This window comes from Lissotriton helveticus, chromosome 1_2 (genome assembly GCF_964261635.1).
Source record: "Lissotriton helveticus chromosome 1_2, aLisHel1.1, whole genome shotgun sequence".
In the NCBI taxonomy this organism is placed as follows: Eukaryota; Metazoa; Chordata; class Amphibia; order Caudata; family Salamandridae; genus Lissotriton; species Lissotriton helveticus.
The window spans coordinates 377,718,994-377,731,493 of record NC_136058.1 but is presented as its reverse complement, the minus strand read 5'-3'; the positions used below and the strand labels follow the sequence as shown (position 1 = coordinate 377,731,493).

General features: G+C 47.6%; 20 non-coding genes across 20 annotated transcripts in view; 9 read left to right on the top strand and 11 right to left on the bottom strand.

Moving 5' to 3' along the window:
- TRNAG-GCC (transfer RNA glycine (anticodon GCC)) overlaps positions 1–20 on the top strand; it is a 71-nt gene extending 51 nt beyond the window's left edge. The window contains exon 1 of the tRNA in view: positions 1–20. This exon is cut by the window's left edge and continues 51 nt beyond it. This is a non-coding gene — a tRNA (tRNA-Gly).
- A 71-nt stretch (positions 21–91) lies between these two features.
- Positions 92–163, bottom strand: TRNAW-CCA (transfer RNA tryptophan (anticodon CCA)). The gene has a single exon. It is a non-coding gene; the product is annotated as a tRNA-Trp (tRNA).
- Positions 164–411: 248 nt separating this feature from the next.
- Positions 412–485, bottom strand: TRNAN-GUU (transfer RNA asparagine (anticodon GUU)). Its single transcript has one exon. It is a non-coding gene; the product is annotated as a tRNA-Asn (tRNA).
- A 207-nt stretch (positions 486–692) lies between these two features.
- Positions 693–763, top strand: TRNAG-GCC (transfer RNA glycine (anticodon GCC)). Its single transcript has one exon. It is a non-coding gene; the product is annotated as a tRNA-Gly (tRNA).
- Positions 764–2,390: 1,627 nt separating this feature from the next.
- On the top strand, positions 2,391–2,461 carry TRNAG-GCC (transfer RNA glycine (anticodon GCC)). Its single transcript has one exon. It is a non-coding gene; the product is annotated as a tRNA-Gly (tRNA).
- Positions 2,462–2,532: 71 nt separating this feature from the next.
- Positions 2,533–2,604, bottom strand: TRNAW-CCA (transfer RNA tryptophan (anticodon CCA)). Its single transcript has one exon. It is a non-coding gene; the product is annotated as a tRNA-Trp (tRNA).
- A 248-nt stretch (positions 2,605–2,852) lies between these two features.
- On the bottom strand, positions 2,853–2,926 carry TRNAN-GUU (transfer RNA asparagine (anticodon GUU)). The gene has a single exon. It is a non-coding gene; the product is annotated as a tRNA-Asn (tRNA).
- Positions 2,927–3,133: 207 nt separating this feature from the next.
- On the top strand, positions 3,134–3,204 carry TRNAG-GCC (transfer RNA glycine (anticodon GCC)). Its single transcript has one exon. It is a non-coding gene; the product is annotated as a tRNA-Gly (tRNA).
- A 1,627-nt stretch (positions 3,205–4,831) lies between these two features.
- TRNAG-GCC (transfer RNA glycine (anticodon GCC)) lies at positions 4,832–4,902 on the top strand. The gene has a single exon. It is a non-coding gene; the product is annotated as a tRNA-Gly (tRNA).
- A 71-nt stretch (positions 4,903–4,973) lies between these two features.
- TRNAW-CCA (transfer RNA tryptophan (anticodon CCA)) lies at positions 4,974–5,045 on the bottom strand. The gene has a single exon. It is a non-coding gene; the product is annotated as a tRNA-Trp (tRNA).
- A 248-nt stretch (positions 5,046–5,293) lies between these two features.
- TRNAN-GUU (transfer RNA asparagine (anticodon GUU)) lies at positions 5,294–5,367 on the bottom strand. The gene has a single exon. It is a non-coding gene; the product is annotated as a tRNA-Asn (tRNA).
- A 207-nt stretch (positions 5,368–5,574) lies between these two features.
- TRNAG-GCC (transfer RNA glycine (anticodon GCC)) lies at positions 5,575–5,645 on the top strand. Its single transcript has one exon. It is a non-coding gene; the product is annotated as a tRNA-Gly (tRNA).
- A 1,753-nt stretch (positions 5,646–7,398) lies between these two features.
- Positions 7,399–7,470, bottom strand: TRNAW-CCA (transfer RNA tryptophan (anticodon CCA)). Its single transcript has one exon. It is a non-coding gene; the product is annotated as a tRNA-Trp (tRNA).
- A 248-nt stretch (positions 7,471–7,718) lies between these two features.
- TRNAN-GUU (transfer RNA asparagine (anticodon GUU)) lies at positions 7,719–7,792 on the bottom strand. Its single transcript has one exon. It is a non-coding gene; the product is annotated as a tRNA-Asn (tRNA).
- A 207-nt stretch (positions 7,793–7,999) lies between these two features.
- TRNAG-GCC (transfer RNA glycine (anticodon GCC)) lies at positions 8,000–8,070 on the top strand. The gene has a single exon. It is a non-coding gene; the product is annotated as a tRNA-Gly (tRNA).
- Positions 8,071–9,823: 1,753 nt separating this feature from the next.
- TRNAW-CCA (transfer RNA tryptophan (anticodon CCA)) lies at positions 9,824–9,895 on the bottom strand. Its single transcript has one exon. It is a non-coding gene; the product is annotated as a tRNA-Trp (tRNA).
- A 248-nt stretch (positions 9,896–10,143) lies between these two features.
- On the bottom strand, positions 10,144–10,217 carry TRNAN-GUU (transfer RNA asparagine (anticodon GUU)). The gene has a single exon. It is a non-coding gene; the product is annotated as a tRNA-Asn (tRNA).
- Positions 10,218–10,424: 207 nt separating this feature from the next.
- Positions 10,425–10,495, top strand: TRNAG-GCC (transfer RNA glycine (anticodon GCC)). Its single transcript has one exon. It is a non-coding gene; the product is annotated as a tRNA-Gly (tRNA).
- A 1,626-nt stretch (positions 10,496–12,121) lies between these two features.
- Positions 12,122–12,192, top strand: TRNAG-GCC (transfer RNA glycine (anticodon GCC)). The gene has a single exon. It is a non-coding gene; the product is annotated as a tRNA-Gly (tRNA).
- A 71-nt stretch (positions 12,193–12,263) lies between these two features.
- Positions 12,264–12,335, bottom strand: TRNAW-CCA (transfer RNA tryptophan (anticodon CCA)). Its single transcript has one exon. It is a non-coding gene; the product is annotated as a tRNA-Trp (tRNA).
- Between the last annotated feature and the right edge of the window lie 165 nt (positions 12,336–12,500).

The following is a 12,500-nucleotide window of genomic DNA, read 5'->3' as shown; positions in this document are numbered from 1 at the left end:
TTCGATTCCCGGCCAATGCAAGACTGCTTTCTTTTGACTTTGTTTTCGAAAGGAAATATATGACCTCAGTGGGGAATAAAATGGTAAGCAGTGACCCCGACGTGATTTGAACACGCAACCTTCTGATCTGGAGTCAGACGCGCTACCGTTGCGCCACGAGGTCCTTACACTTACAGCTTTCGGAGCCAGATCAACAAATGCTGTGGGCCTTTTGACTTATTTTCCCCTCCTCATATGCCTACAGTTGTATTACAGAGCTTGACCTTTTGTTTTCTATCCTAATTATGAAATTGACTGCAGGTGCCGAGAGAACGCAGAGAATTGAAATATTCAGGGAAAGGGTGTCCAGCAGGAGAGAGCAAAGCTATGTATCTGTTTTCCATTCAAGTGTTTCATTCAGGCAAAATAATACATCCCTGGGTGGGCTTGAACCACCAACCTTTCGGTTAACAGCCGAACGCGCTAACCGATTGCGCCACAGAGACGAGTGACTACAGCATCTTTCCTTAGACTCAATATATATCTTGATATGTATGTGCCTGCCTGGAGCTTGTCTTATATAAGCCATCATCATGTGAAACTTTGGCGTTGTCATGTCTGCTGCGCACACTTTGTTCATCTGTGTACAATTTAAGTGTGTGCACCTGATCACTGTCTTGGACAGAGCTATGCCTGTGAACTCCCCATGTGAAGCATTGGTGGTTCAGTGGTAGAATTCTCGCCTGCCACGCGGGAGGCCCGGGTTCGATTCCCGGCCAATGCAAGGTTGCGTTCCTTTGACTTTGTTTTCGAAAGGAAATATATGAACTCAGTGGGGAATAAAATGGTAAGCAGTGACCCCGATGTGATTTGACCACGCAACCTTCTGATCTGGAGTCAGACGCGCTACCGTTGCGCCACAAGGTCCTTACACTTACAGCCTTCAAGCCAGATCAACAAATGCTGATGGCCTTTTGACTTATTTTCCCCTCCTCATATGCCTACAGTTGTATTACAGGGCTAGGCCTTTTGTTTTCTATCCTAATTATGAAATTGACTGCAGGTGCAGAGAGAACGCAGAGGATTGAAATGTTCAGATAAAGGGTCTTAAGCAGGAGAGAGCAGAGGTACGTATCTGTGTTTCATTAAAGTGTTTCATGCCGGCAAAAAGGATACTTCCCTGGGTGGGCTTGAACCACCAACCTTTCTGTTAACAACCGAACGCGCTAACCATTTGCACCACAGAGGTTAATAACTGTAGCACAGTTCCTGAGACTCAATATATATCTTGATAATTGTGTGCCTGCCTGGAGCTTGTGTTATATAATGCGTCTTTATGCCATACAGCATTTCTCATTTGCTTAGTGTCTTGTTATTGTTGGACGTAATGATGAATAGACTACTGTCTAATGGTCTTAGAGCCAGTATTACTACCGGTCCCAGTGTATGAGACACATACATGACTTTTCTGTTGCCTGCTTAGCATAGCTCCCTGCTCCTCTGTAGGTGTGCTACCAGCCAGTAAGGCGTGTGCCTTGCCCATCAGATGTGTTATGTTAGACTTGACTTCTCTGTGAGCAAAGTCTCCCTCCCATAGCAGGTGCTTTCTCTGAACTCTTGACTTGTAAGACTGCTGGGAAAGGCCCTCCCTAGCCCCTCACTCAGATAGATACATTTACCTTCAGAGCTCAGCTTTGGAGAAAGAGATTGGGGAGAGAGCAAATAGGGGAAGGCCCATGGTGCACACTTTATTTTACATAAAAGCTGGGGCTTGTGGGAGGACAGGGACAAGAGGGTTCTCAGGGAAAGAAATCCCAGGAGTATTGATGGCTAGGCCCTGAAACACAACAATCCCGGATTGGCAAGGCACAATATGCCTGTGCAACAGGCCTGACCCTAGGCTTCCGGAGTTCTTGGTCACAAAAGGCTCCAGTGATCTAAGCCCGACCAGGGCTGTGCCCGACCAGGGCTGTAGGCCGCGTTGGGAGCGCGTTAGGGACGCGTAAAGGGACGCAGGGCGCAGAACTCTGCCCGTTTCACCCCAGCATTTAGGGGAGGACACAGAATCTGGGAAAGCCAGTGGGAAGGATTTTCCAGGAGGAGAGTTCAGTGAGATAATCTGAAACACAATAGTGCTGGTGATCTGGCGGGTGCATTCTGTGAACCACTTTTGTCGGGAGCAGCCTGCCATCATGCACTGATAAACACAACTCTAGTCCCAAGCCAGTGACCTCAGCAAATGCAAAGACATTCATAGTTATAGTCTCCTGCATCTGATTCTTGCCATCTTCATGTGAAACGTTGGCGTTATCATGTCTGCTGCGCACACTTTGTTCATATGTGTACAATTTAAGTGTGTGCACCTGATCACTGTCTTGGGCAGAGCTCTGCCTGTGAACAACCCATGTGAAGCATTGGTGGTTCAGTGGTAGAATTCTCGCCTGCCACGCGGGAGGCCCGGGTTCGATTCCCGGCCAATGCAAGACTGCTTTCTTTTGACTTTGTTTTCGAAAGGAAATATATGACCTCAGTGGGGAATAAAATGGTAAGCAGTGACCCCGACGTGATTTGAACACGCAACCTTCTGATCTGGAGTCAGACGCGCTACCGTTGCGCCACGAGGTCCTTACACTTACAGCTTTCGGAGCCAGATCAACAAATGCTGTGGGCCTTTTGACTTATTTTCCCCTCCTCATATGCCTACAGTTGTATTACAGAGCTTGACCTTTTGTTTTCTATCCTAATTATGAAATTGACTGCAGGTGCCGAGAGAACGCAGAGAATTGAAATATTCAGGGAAAGGGTGTCCAGCAGGAGAGAGCAAAGCTATGTATCTGTTTTCCATTCAAGTGTTTCATTCAGGCAAAATAATACATCCCTGGGTGGGCTTGAACCACCAACCTTTCGGTTAACAGCCGAACGCGCTAACCGATTGCGCCACAGAGACGAGTGACTACAGCATCTTTCCTTAGACTCAATATATATCTTGATATGTATGTGCCTGCCTGGAGCTTGTCTTATATAAGCCATCATCATGTGAAACTTTGGCGTTGTCATGTCTGCTGCGCACACTTTGTTCATCTGTGTACAATTTAAGTGTGTGCACCTGATCACTGTCTTGGACAGAGCTATGCCTGTGAACTCCCCATGTGAAGCATTGGTGGTTCAGTGGTAGAATTCTCGCCTGCCACGCGGGAGGCCCGGGTTCGATTCCCGGCCAATGCAAGGCTGCGTTCCTTTGACTTTGTTTTCGAAAGGAAATATATGAACTCAGTGGGGAATAAAATGGTAAGCAGTGACCCCGATGTGATTTGACCACGCAACCTTCTGATCTGGAGTCAGACGCGCTACCGTTGCGCCACAAGGTCCTTACACTTACAGCCTTCAAGCCAGATCAACAAATGCTGATGGCCTTTTGACTTATTTTCCCCTCCTCATATGCCTACAGTTGTATTACAGGGCTAGGCCTTTTGTTTTCTATCCTAATTATGAAATTGACTGCAGGTGCAGAGAGAACGCAGAGGATTGAAATGTTCAGATAAAGGGTCTTAAGCAGGAGAGAGCAGAGGTACGTATCTGTGTTTCATTAAAGTGTTTCATGCCGGCAAAAAGGATACTTCCCTGGGTGGGCTTGAACCACCAACCTTTCTGTTAACAACCGAACGCGCTAACCATTTGCACCACAGAGGTTAATAACTGTAGCACAGTTCCTGAGACTCAATATATATCTTGATAATTGTGTGCCTGCCTGGAGCTTGTGTTATATAATGCGTCTTTATGCCATACAGCATTTCTCATTTGCTTAGTGTCTTGTTATTGTTGGACGTAATGATGAATAGACTACTGTCTAATGGTCTTAGAGCCAGTATTACTACCGGTCCCAGTGTATGAGACACATACATGACTTTTCTGTTGCCTGCTTAGCATAGCTCCCTGCTCCTCTGTAGGTGTGCTACCAGCCAGTAAGGCGTGTGCCTTGCCCATCAGATGTGTTATGTTAGACTTGACTTCTCTGTGAGCAAAGTCTCCCTCCCATAGCAGGTGCTTTCTCTGAACTCTTGACTTGTAAGACTGCTGGGAAAGGCCCTCCCTAGCCCCTCACTCAGATAGATACATTTACCTTCAGAGCTCAGCTTTGGAGAAAGAGATTGGGGAGAGAGCAAATAGGGGAAGGCCCATGGTGCACACTTTATTTTACATAAAAGCTGGGGCTTGTGGGAGGACAGGGAAAAGAGGGTTCTCAGGGAAAGAAATCCCAGGAGTATTGATGGCTAGGCCCTGAAACACAACAATCCCGGATTGGCAAGGCACAATATGCCTGTGCAACAGGCCTGACCCTAGGCTTCCGGAGTTCTTGGTCACAAAAGGCTCCAGTGATCTAAGCCCGACCAGGGCTGTGCCCGACCAGGGCTGTAGGCCGCGTTGGGAGCGCGTTAGGGACGCGTAAAGGGACGCAGGGCGCAGAACTCTGCCCGTTTCACCCCAGCATTTAGGGGAGGACACAGAATCTGGGAAAGCCAGTGGGAAGGATTTTCCAGGAGGAGAGTTCAGTGAGATAATCTGAAACACAATAGTGCTGGTGATCTGGCGGGTGCATTCTGTGAACCACTTTTGTCGGGAGCAGCCTGCCATCATGCCCTGATAAACACAACTCTAGTCCCAAGCCAGTGACCTCAGCAAATGCAAAGACATTCATAGTTATAGTCTCCTGCATCTGATTCTTGCCATCTTCATGTGAAACGTTGGCGTTATCATGTCTGCTGCGCACACTTTGTTCATATGTGTACAATTTAAGTGTGTGCACCTGATCACTGTCTTGGGCAGAGCTCTGCCTGTGAACAACCCATGTGAAGCATTGGTGGTTCAGTGGTAGAATTCTCGCCTGCCACGCGGGAGGCCCGGGTTCGATTCCCGGCCAATGCAAGACTGCTTTCTTTTGACTTTGTTTTCGAAAGGAAATATATGACCTCAGTGGGGAATAAAATGGTAAGCAGTGACCCCGACGTGATTTGAACACGCAACCTTCTGATCTGGAGTCAGACGCGCTACCGTTGCGCCACGAGGTCCTTACACTTACAGCTTTCGGAGCCAGATCAACAAATGCTGTGGGCCTTTTGACTTATTTTCCCCTCCTCATATGCCTACAGTTGTATTACAGAGCTTGACCTTTTGTTTTCTATCCTAATTATGAAATTGACTGCAGGTGCCGAGAGAACGCAGAGAATTGAAATATTCAGGGAAAGGGTGTCCAGCAGGAGAGAGCAAAGGTATGTATCTGTTTTCCATTCAAGTGTTTCATTCAGGCAAAATAATACGTCCCTGGGTGGGCTTGAACCACCAACCTTTCGATTAACAGGCGCACGCGCTAACCGATTGCGCCACAGAGACGAGTGACTACAGCATCTTTCCTTAGACTCAATATATATCTTGATATGTATGTGCCTGCCTGGAGCTTGTCTTATATAAGCCATCATCATGTGAAACTTTGGCGTTGTCATGTCTGCTGCGCACACTTTGTTCATATGTGTACAATTTAAGTGTGTGCACCTGATCACTGTCTTGGACAGAGCTATGCCTGTGAACTCTCCATGTGAAGCATTGGTGGTTCAGTGGTAGAATTCTCGCCTGCCACGCGGGAGGCCCGGGTTCGATTCCCGGCCAATGCAAGGCTGCGTTCCTTTGACTTTGTTTTCGAAAGGAAATATATGACCTCAGTGGGGACTAAAATGGTAAGCAGTGACCCCGACGTGATTTGACCACGCAACCTTCTGATCTGGAGTCAGACGCGCTACCGTTGCGCCACAAGGTCCTTACACTTACAGCCTTCAAGCCAGATCAACAAATGCTGATGGCCTTTTGACTTATTTTCCCCTCCTCATATGCCTACAGTTGTATTACAGGGCTAGGCCTTTTGTTTTCTATCCTAATTATGAAATTGACTGCAGGTGCAGAGAGAACGCAGAGGATTGAAATGTTCAGATAAAGGGTCTTAAGCAGGAGAGAGCAGAGGTACGTATCTGTGTTTCATTAAAGTGTTTCATGCCGGCAAAAAGGATACTTCCCTGGGTGGGCTTGAACCACCAACCTTTCTGTTAACAACCGAACGCGCTAACCATTTGCACCACAGAGGTTAATAACTGTAGCACAGTTCCTGAGACTCAATATATATCTTGATAATTGTGGTCCTGCCTGGAGCTTGTGTTATATAATGCGTCTTTATGCCATACAGCATTTCTCATTTGCTTAGTGTCTTGTTATTGTTGGACGTAATGATGAATAGACTACTGTCTAATGGTCTTAGAGCCAGTATTACTACCGGTCCCAGTGTATGAGACACATACATGACTTTTCTGTTGCCTGCTTAGTATAGCTCCCTGCTCCTCTGTAGGTGTGCTACCAGCCAGTAAGGCGTGTGCCTTGCCCATCAGATGTGTTATGTTAGACTTGACTTCTCTGTGAGCAAAGTCTCCCTCCCATAGCAGGTGCTTTCTCTGAACTCTTGACTTGTAAGACTGCTGGGAAAGGCCCTCCCTAGCCCCTCACTCAGATAGATACATTTACCTTCAGAGCTCAGCTTTGGAGAAAGAGATTGGGGAGAGAGCAAATAGGGGAAGGCCCATGGTGCACACTTTATTTTACATAAAAGCTGGGGCTTGTGGGAGGACAGGGACAAGAGGGTTCTCAGGGAAAGAAATCCCAGGAGTATTGATGGCTAGGCCCTGAAACACAACAATCCCGGATTGGCAAGGCACAATATGCCTGTGCAACAGGCCTGACCCTAGGCTTCCGGAGTTCTTGGTCACAAAAGGCTCCAGTGATCTAAGCCCGACCAGGGCTGTAGGCCGCGTTGGGAGCGCGTTAGGGACGCGTAAAGGGACGCAGGGCGCAGAACTCTGCCCGTTTCACCCCAGCATTTAGGGGAGGACACAGAATCTGGGAAAGCCAGTGGGAAGGATTTTCCAGGAGGAGAGTTCAGTGAGATAATCTGAAACACAATAGTGCTGGTGATCTGGCGGGTGCATTCTGTGAACCACTTTTGTCGGGAGCAGCCTGCCATCATGCCCTGATAAACACAACTCTAGTCCCAAGCCAGTGACCTCAGCAAATGCAAAGACATTCATAGTTATAGTCTCCTGCATCTGATTCTTGCCATCTTCATGTGAAACGTTGGCGTTATCATGTCTGCTGCGCACACTTTGTTCATATGTGTACAATTTAAGTGTGTGCACCTGATCACTGTCTTGGGCAGAGCTCTGCCTGTGAACAACCCATGTGAAGCATTGGTGGTTCAGTGGTAGAATTCTCGCCTGCCACGCGGGAGGCCCGGTTTCGATTCCCAGCCAATGCAAGACTGCTTTCTTTTGACTTTGTTTTCGAAAGGAAATATATGACCTCAGTGGGGAATAAAATGGTAAGCAGTGACCCCGACGTGATTTGAACACGCAACCTTCTGATCTGGAGTCAGACGCGCTACCGTTGCGCCACGAGGTCCTTACACTTACAGCTTTCGGAGCCAGATCAACAAATGCTGTGGGCCTTTTGACTTATTTTCCCCTCCTCATATGCCTACAGTTGTATTACAGAGCTTGACCTTTTGTTTTCTATCCTAATTATGAAATTGACTGCAGGTGCCGAGAGAACGCAGAGAATTGAAATATTCAGGGAAAGGGTGTCCAGCAGGAGAGAGCAAAGGTATGTATCTGTTTTCCATTCAAGTGTTTCATTCAGGCAAAATAATACGTCCCTGGGTGGGCTTGAACCACCAACCTTTCGGTTAACAGCCGAACGCGCTAACCGATTGCGCCACAGAGACGAGTGACTACAGCATCTTTCCTTAGACTCAATATATATCTTGATATGTATGTGCCTGCCTGGAGCTTGTCTTATATAAGCCATCATCATGTGAAACTTTGGCGTTGTCATGTCTGCTGCGCACACTTTGTTCATATGTGTACAATTTAAGTGTGTGCACCTGATCACTGTCTTGGACAGAGCTATGCCTGTGAACTCCCCATGTGAAGCATTGGTGGTTCAGTGGTAGAATTCTCGCCTGCCACGCGGGAGGCCCGGGTTCGATTCCCGGCCAATGCAAGGCTGCGTTCCTTTGACTTTGTTTTCGAAAGGAAATATATGAACTCAGTGGGGACTAAAATGGTAAGCAGTGACCCCGACGTGATTTGACCACGCAACCTTCTGATCTGGAGTCAGACGCGCTACCGTTGCGCCACAAGGTCCTTACACTTACAGCCTTCAAGCCAGATCAACAAATGCTGATGGCCTTTTGACTTATTTTCCCCTCCTCATATGCCTACAGTTGTATTACAGGGCTAGGCCTTTTGTTTTCTATCCTAATTATGAAATTGACTGCAGGTGCAGAGAGAACGCAGAGGATTGAAATGTTCAGATAAAGGGTCTTAAGCAGGAGAGAGCAGAGGTACGTATCTGTGTTTCATTAAAGTGTTTCATGCCGGCAAAAAGGATACTTCCCTGGGTGGGCTTGGACCACCAACCTTTCTGTTAACAACCGAACGCGCTAACCATTTGCACCACAGAGGTTAATAACTGTAGCACAGTTCCTGAGACTCAATATATATCTTGATAATTGTATGCCTGCCTGGAGCTTGTGTTATATAATGCGTCTTTATGCCATACAGCATTTCTCATTTGCTTAGTGTCTTGTTATTGTTGGACGTAATGATGAATAGACTACTGTCTAATGGTCTTAGAGCCAGTATTACTACCGGTCCCAGTGTATGAGACACATACATGACTTTTCTGTTGCCTGCTTAGCATAGCTCCCTGCTCCTCTGTAGGTGTGCTACCAGCCAGTAAGGCGTGTGCCTTGCCCATCAGATGTGTTATGTTAGACTTGACTTCTCTGTGAGCAAAGTCTCCCTCCCATAGCAGGTGCTTTCTCTGAACTCTTGACTTGTAAGACTGCTGGGAAAGGCCCTCCCTAGCCCCTCACTCAGATAGATACATTTACCTTCAGAGCTCAGCTTTGGAGAAAGAGATTGGGGAGAGAGCAAATAGGGGAAGGCCCATGGTGCACACTTTATTTTACATAAAAGCTGGGGCTTGTGGGAGGACAGGGACAAGAGGGTTCTCAGGGAAAGAAATCCCAGGAGTATTGATGGCTAGGCCCTGAAACACAACAATCCCGGATTGGCAAGGCACAATATGCCTGTGCAACAGGCCTGACCCTAGGCTTCCGGAGTTCTTGGTCACAAAAGGCTCCAGTGATCTAAGCCCGACCAGGGCTGTAGGCCGCGTTGGGAGCGCGTTAGGGACGCGTAAAGGGACGCAGGGCGCAGAACTCTGCCCGTTTCACCCCAGCATTTAGGGGAGGACACAGAATCTGGGAAAGCCAGTGGGAAGGATTTTCCAGGGGGAGAGTTCAGTGAGATAATCTGAAACACAATAGTGCTGGTGATCTGGCGGGTGCATTCTGTGAACCACTTTTGTCGGGAGCAGCCTGCCATCATGCCCTGATAAACACAACTCTAGTCCCAAGCCAGTGACCTCAGCAAATGCAAAGACATTCATAGTTATAGTCTCCTGCATCTGATTCTTGCCATCTTCATGTGAAACGTTGGCGTTATCATGTCTGCTGCGCACACTTTGTTCATATGTGTACAATTTAAGTGTGTGCACCTGATCACTGTCTTGGGCAGAGCTCTGCCTGTGAACAACCCATGTGAAGCATTGGTGGTTCAGTGGTAGAATTCTCGCCTGCCACGCGGGAGGCCCGGGTTAGATTCCTGGCCAATGCAAGACTGCTTTCTTTTGACTTTGTTTTCGAAAGGAAATATATGACCTCAGTGGGGAATAAAATGGTAAGCAGTGACCCCGACGTGATTTGAACACGCAACCTTCTGATCTGGAGTCAGACGCGCTACCGTTGCGCCACAAGGTCCTTACACTTACAGCTTTCGGAGCCAGATCAACAAATGCTGTGGGCCTTTTGACTTATTTTCCCCTCCTCATATGCCTACAGTTGTATTACAGAGCTTGACCTTTTGTTTTCTATCCTAATTATGAAATTGACTGCAGGTGCCGAGAGAACGCAGAGAATTGAAATATTCAGGGAAAGGGTGTCCAGCAGGAGAGAGCAAAGGTATGTATCTGTTTTCCATTCAAGTGTTTCATTCAGGCAAAATAATACGTCCCTGGGTGGGCTTGAACCACCAACCTTTCGGTTAACAGCCGAACGCGCTAACCGATTGCGCCACAGAGACGAGTGACTACAGCATCTTTCCTTAGACTCAATATATATCTTGATATGTATGTGCCTGCCTGGAGCTTGTCTTATATAAGCCATCATCATGTGAAACTTTGGCGTTGTCATGTCTGCTGCGCACACTTTGTTCATCTGTGTACAATTTAAGTGTGTGCACCTGATCACTGTCTTGGACAGAGCTATGCCTGTGAACTCCCCATGTGAAGCATTGGTGGTTCAGTGGTAGAATTCTCGCCTGCCACGCGGGAGGCCCGGGTTCGATTCCCGGCCAATGCAAGGCTGCGTTCCTATGACTTTGTTTTCGAAAGGAAATTTATGAACTCAGTGGGGAATAAAATGGTAAGCAGTGACCCCGACGTGATTTGACCACGCAACCTTCTGATCTGGAGTCAGACGCGCTACCGTTGCGCCACAAGGTCCTTACACTTACAGCCTTCAAGCCAGATCAACAAATGCTGATGGCCTTTTGACTTATTTTCCCTCCTCATATGCCTACAGTTGTATTACAGGGCTAGGCCTTTTGTTTTCTATCCTAATTATGAAATTGACTGCAGGTGCAGAGAGAACGCAGAGGATTGAAATGTTCAGATAAAGGGTCTTAAGCAGGAGAGAGCAGAGGTACGTATCTGTGTTTCATTAAAGTGTTTCATGCCGGCAAAAAGGATACTTCCCTGGGTGGGCTTGAACCACCAACCTTTCTGTTAACAACCGAACGCGCTAACCATTTGCACCACAGAGGTTAATAACTGTAGCACAGTTCCTGAGACTCAATATATATCTTGATAATTGTGTGCCTGCCTGGAGCTTGTGTTATATAATGCGTCTTTATGCCATACAGCATTTCTCATTTGCTTAGTGTCTTGTTATTGTTGGACGTAATGATGAATAGACTAGTGTCTAATGGTCTTAGAGCCAGTATTACTACCGGTCCCAGTGTATGAGACACATACATGACTTTTCTGTTGCCTGCTTAGCATAGCTCCCTGCTCCTCTGTAGGTGTGCTACCAGCCAGTAAGGCGTGTGCCTTGCCCATCAGATGTGTTATGTTAGACTTGACTTCTCTGTGAGCAAAGTCTCCCTCCCATAGCAGGTGCTTTCTCTGAACTCTTGACTTGTAAGACTGCTGGGAAAGGCCCTCCCTAGCCCCTCACTCAGATAGATACATTTACCTTCAGAGCTCAGCTTTGGAGAAAGAGATTGGGGAGAGAGCAAATAGGGGAAGGCCCATGGTGCACATTTTATTTTACATAAAAGCTGGGGCTTGTGGGAGGACAGGGACAAGAGGGTTCTCAGGGAAAGAAATCCCAGGAGTATTGATGGCTAGGCCCTGAAACACAACAATCCCGGATTGGCAAGGCACAATATGCCTGTGCAACAGGCCTGACCCTAGGCTTCCGGAGTTCTTGGTCACAAAAGGCTCCAGTGATCTAAGCCCGACCAGGGCTGTGCCCGACCAGGGCTGTAGGCCGCGTTGGGAGCGCGTTAGGGACGCGTAAAGGGACGCAGGGCGCAGAACTCTGCCCGTTTCACCCCAGCATTTAGGGGAGGACACAGAATCTGGGAAAGCCAGTGGGAAGGATTTTCCAGGAGGAGAGTTCAGTGAGATAATCTGAAACACAATAGTGCTGGTGATCTGGCGGGTGCATTCTGTGAACCACTTTTGTCGGGAGCAGCCTGCCATCATGCCCTGATAAACACAACTCTAGTCCCAAGCCAGTGACCTCAGCAAATGCAAAGACATTCATAGTTATAGTCTCCTGCATCTGATTCTTGCCATCTTCATGTGAAACGTTGGCGTTATCATGTCTGCTGCGCACACTTTGTTCATATGTGTACAATTTAAGTGTGTGCACCTGATCACTGTCTTGGGCAGAGCTCTGCCTGTGAACAACCCATGTGAAGCATTGGTGGTTCAGTGGTAGAATTCTCGCCTGCCACGCGGGAGGCCCGGGTTAGATTCCCGGCCAATGCAAGACTGCTTTCTTTTGACTTTGTTTTCGAAAGGAAATATATGACCTCAGTGGGGAATAAAATGGTAAGCAGTGACCCCGACGTGATTTGAACACGCAACCTTCTGATCTGGAGTCAGACGCGCTACCGTTGCGCCACGAGGTCCTTACACTTACAGCTTTCAGAGCCAGATCAACAAATGCTGTGGGCCTTTTGACTTATTTTCCCCTCCTCATATGCCTACAGTTGTATTACAGAGCTTGACCTTTTGTTTTCTATCCTAATTATGAAATTGACTGCAGGTGCCGAGAGAACGCAGAGAATTGAAAT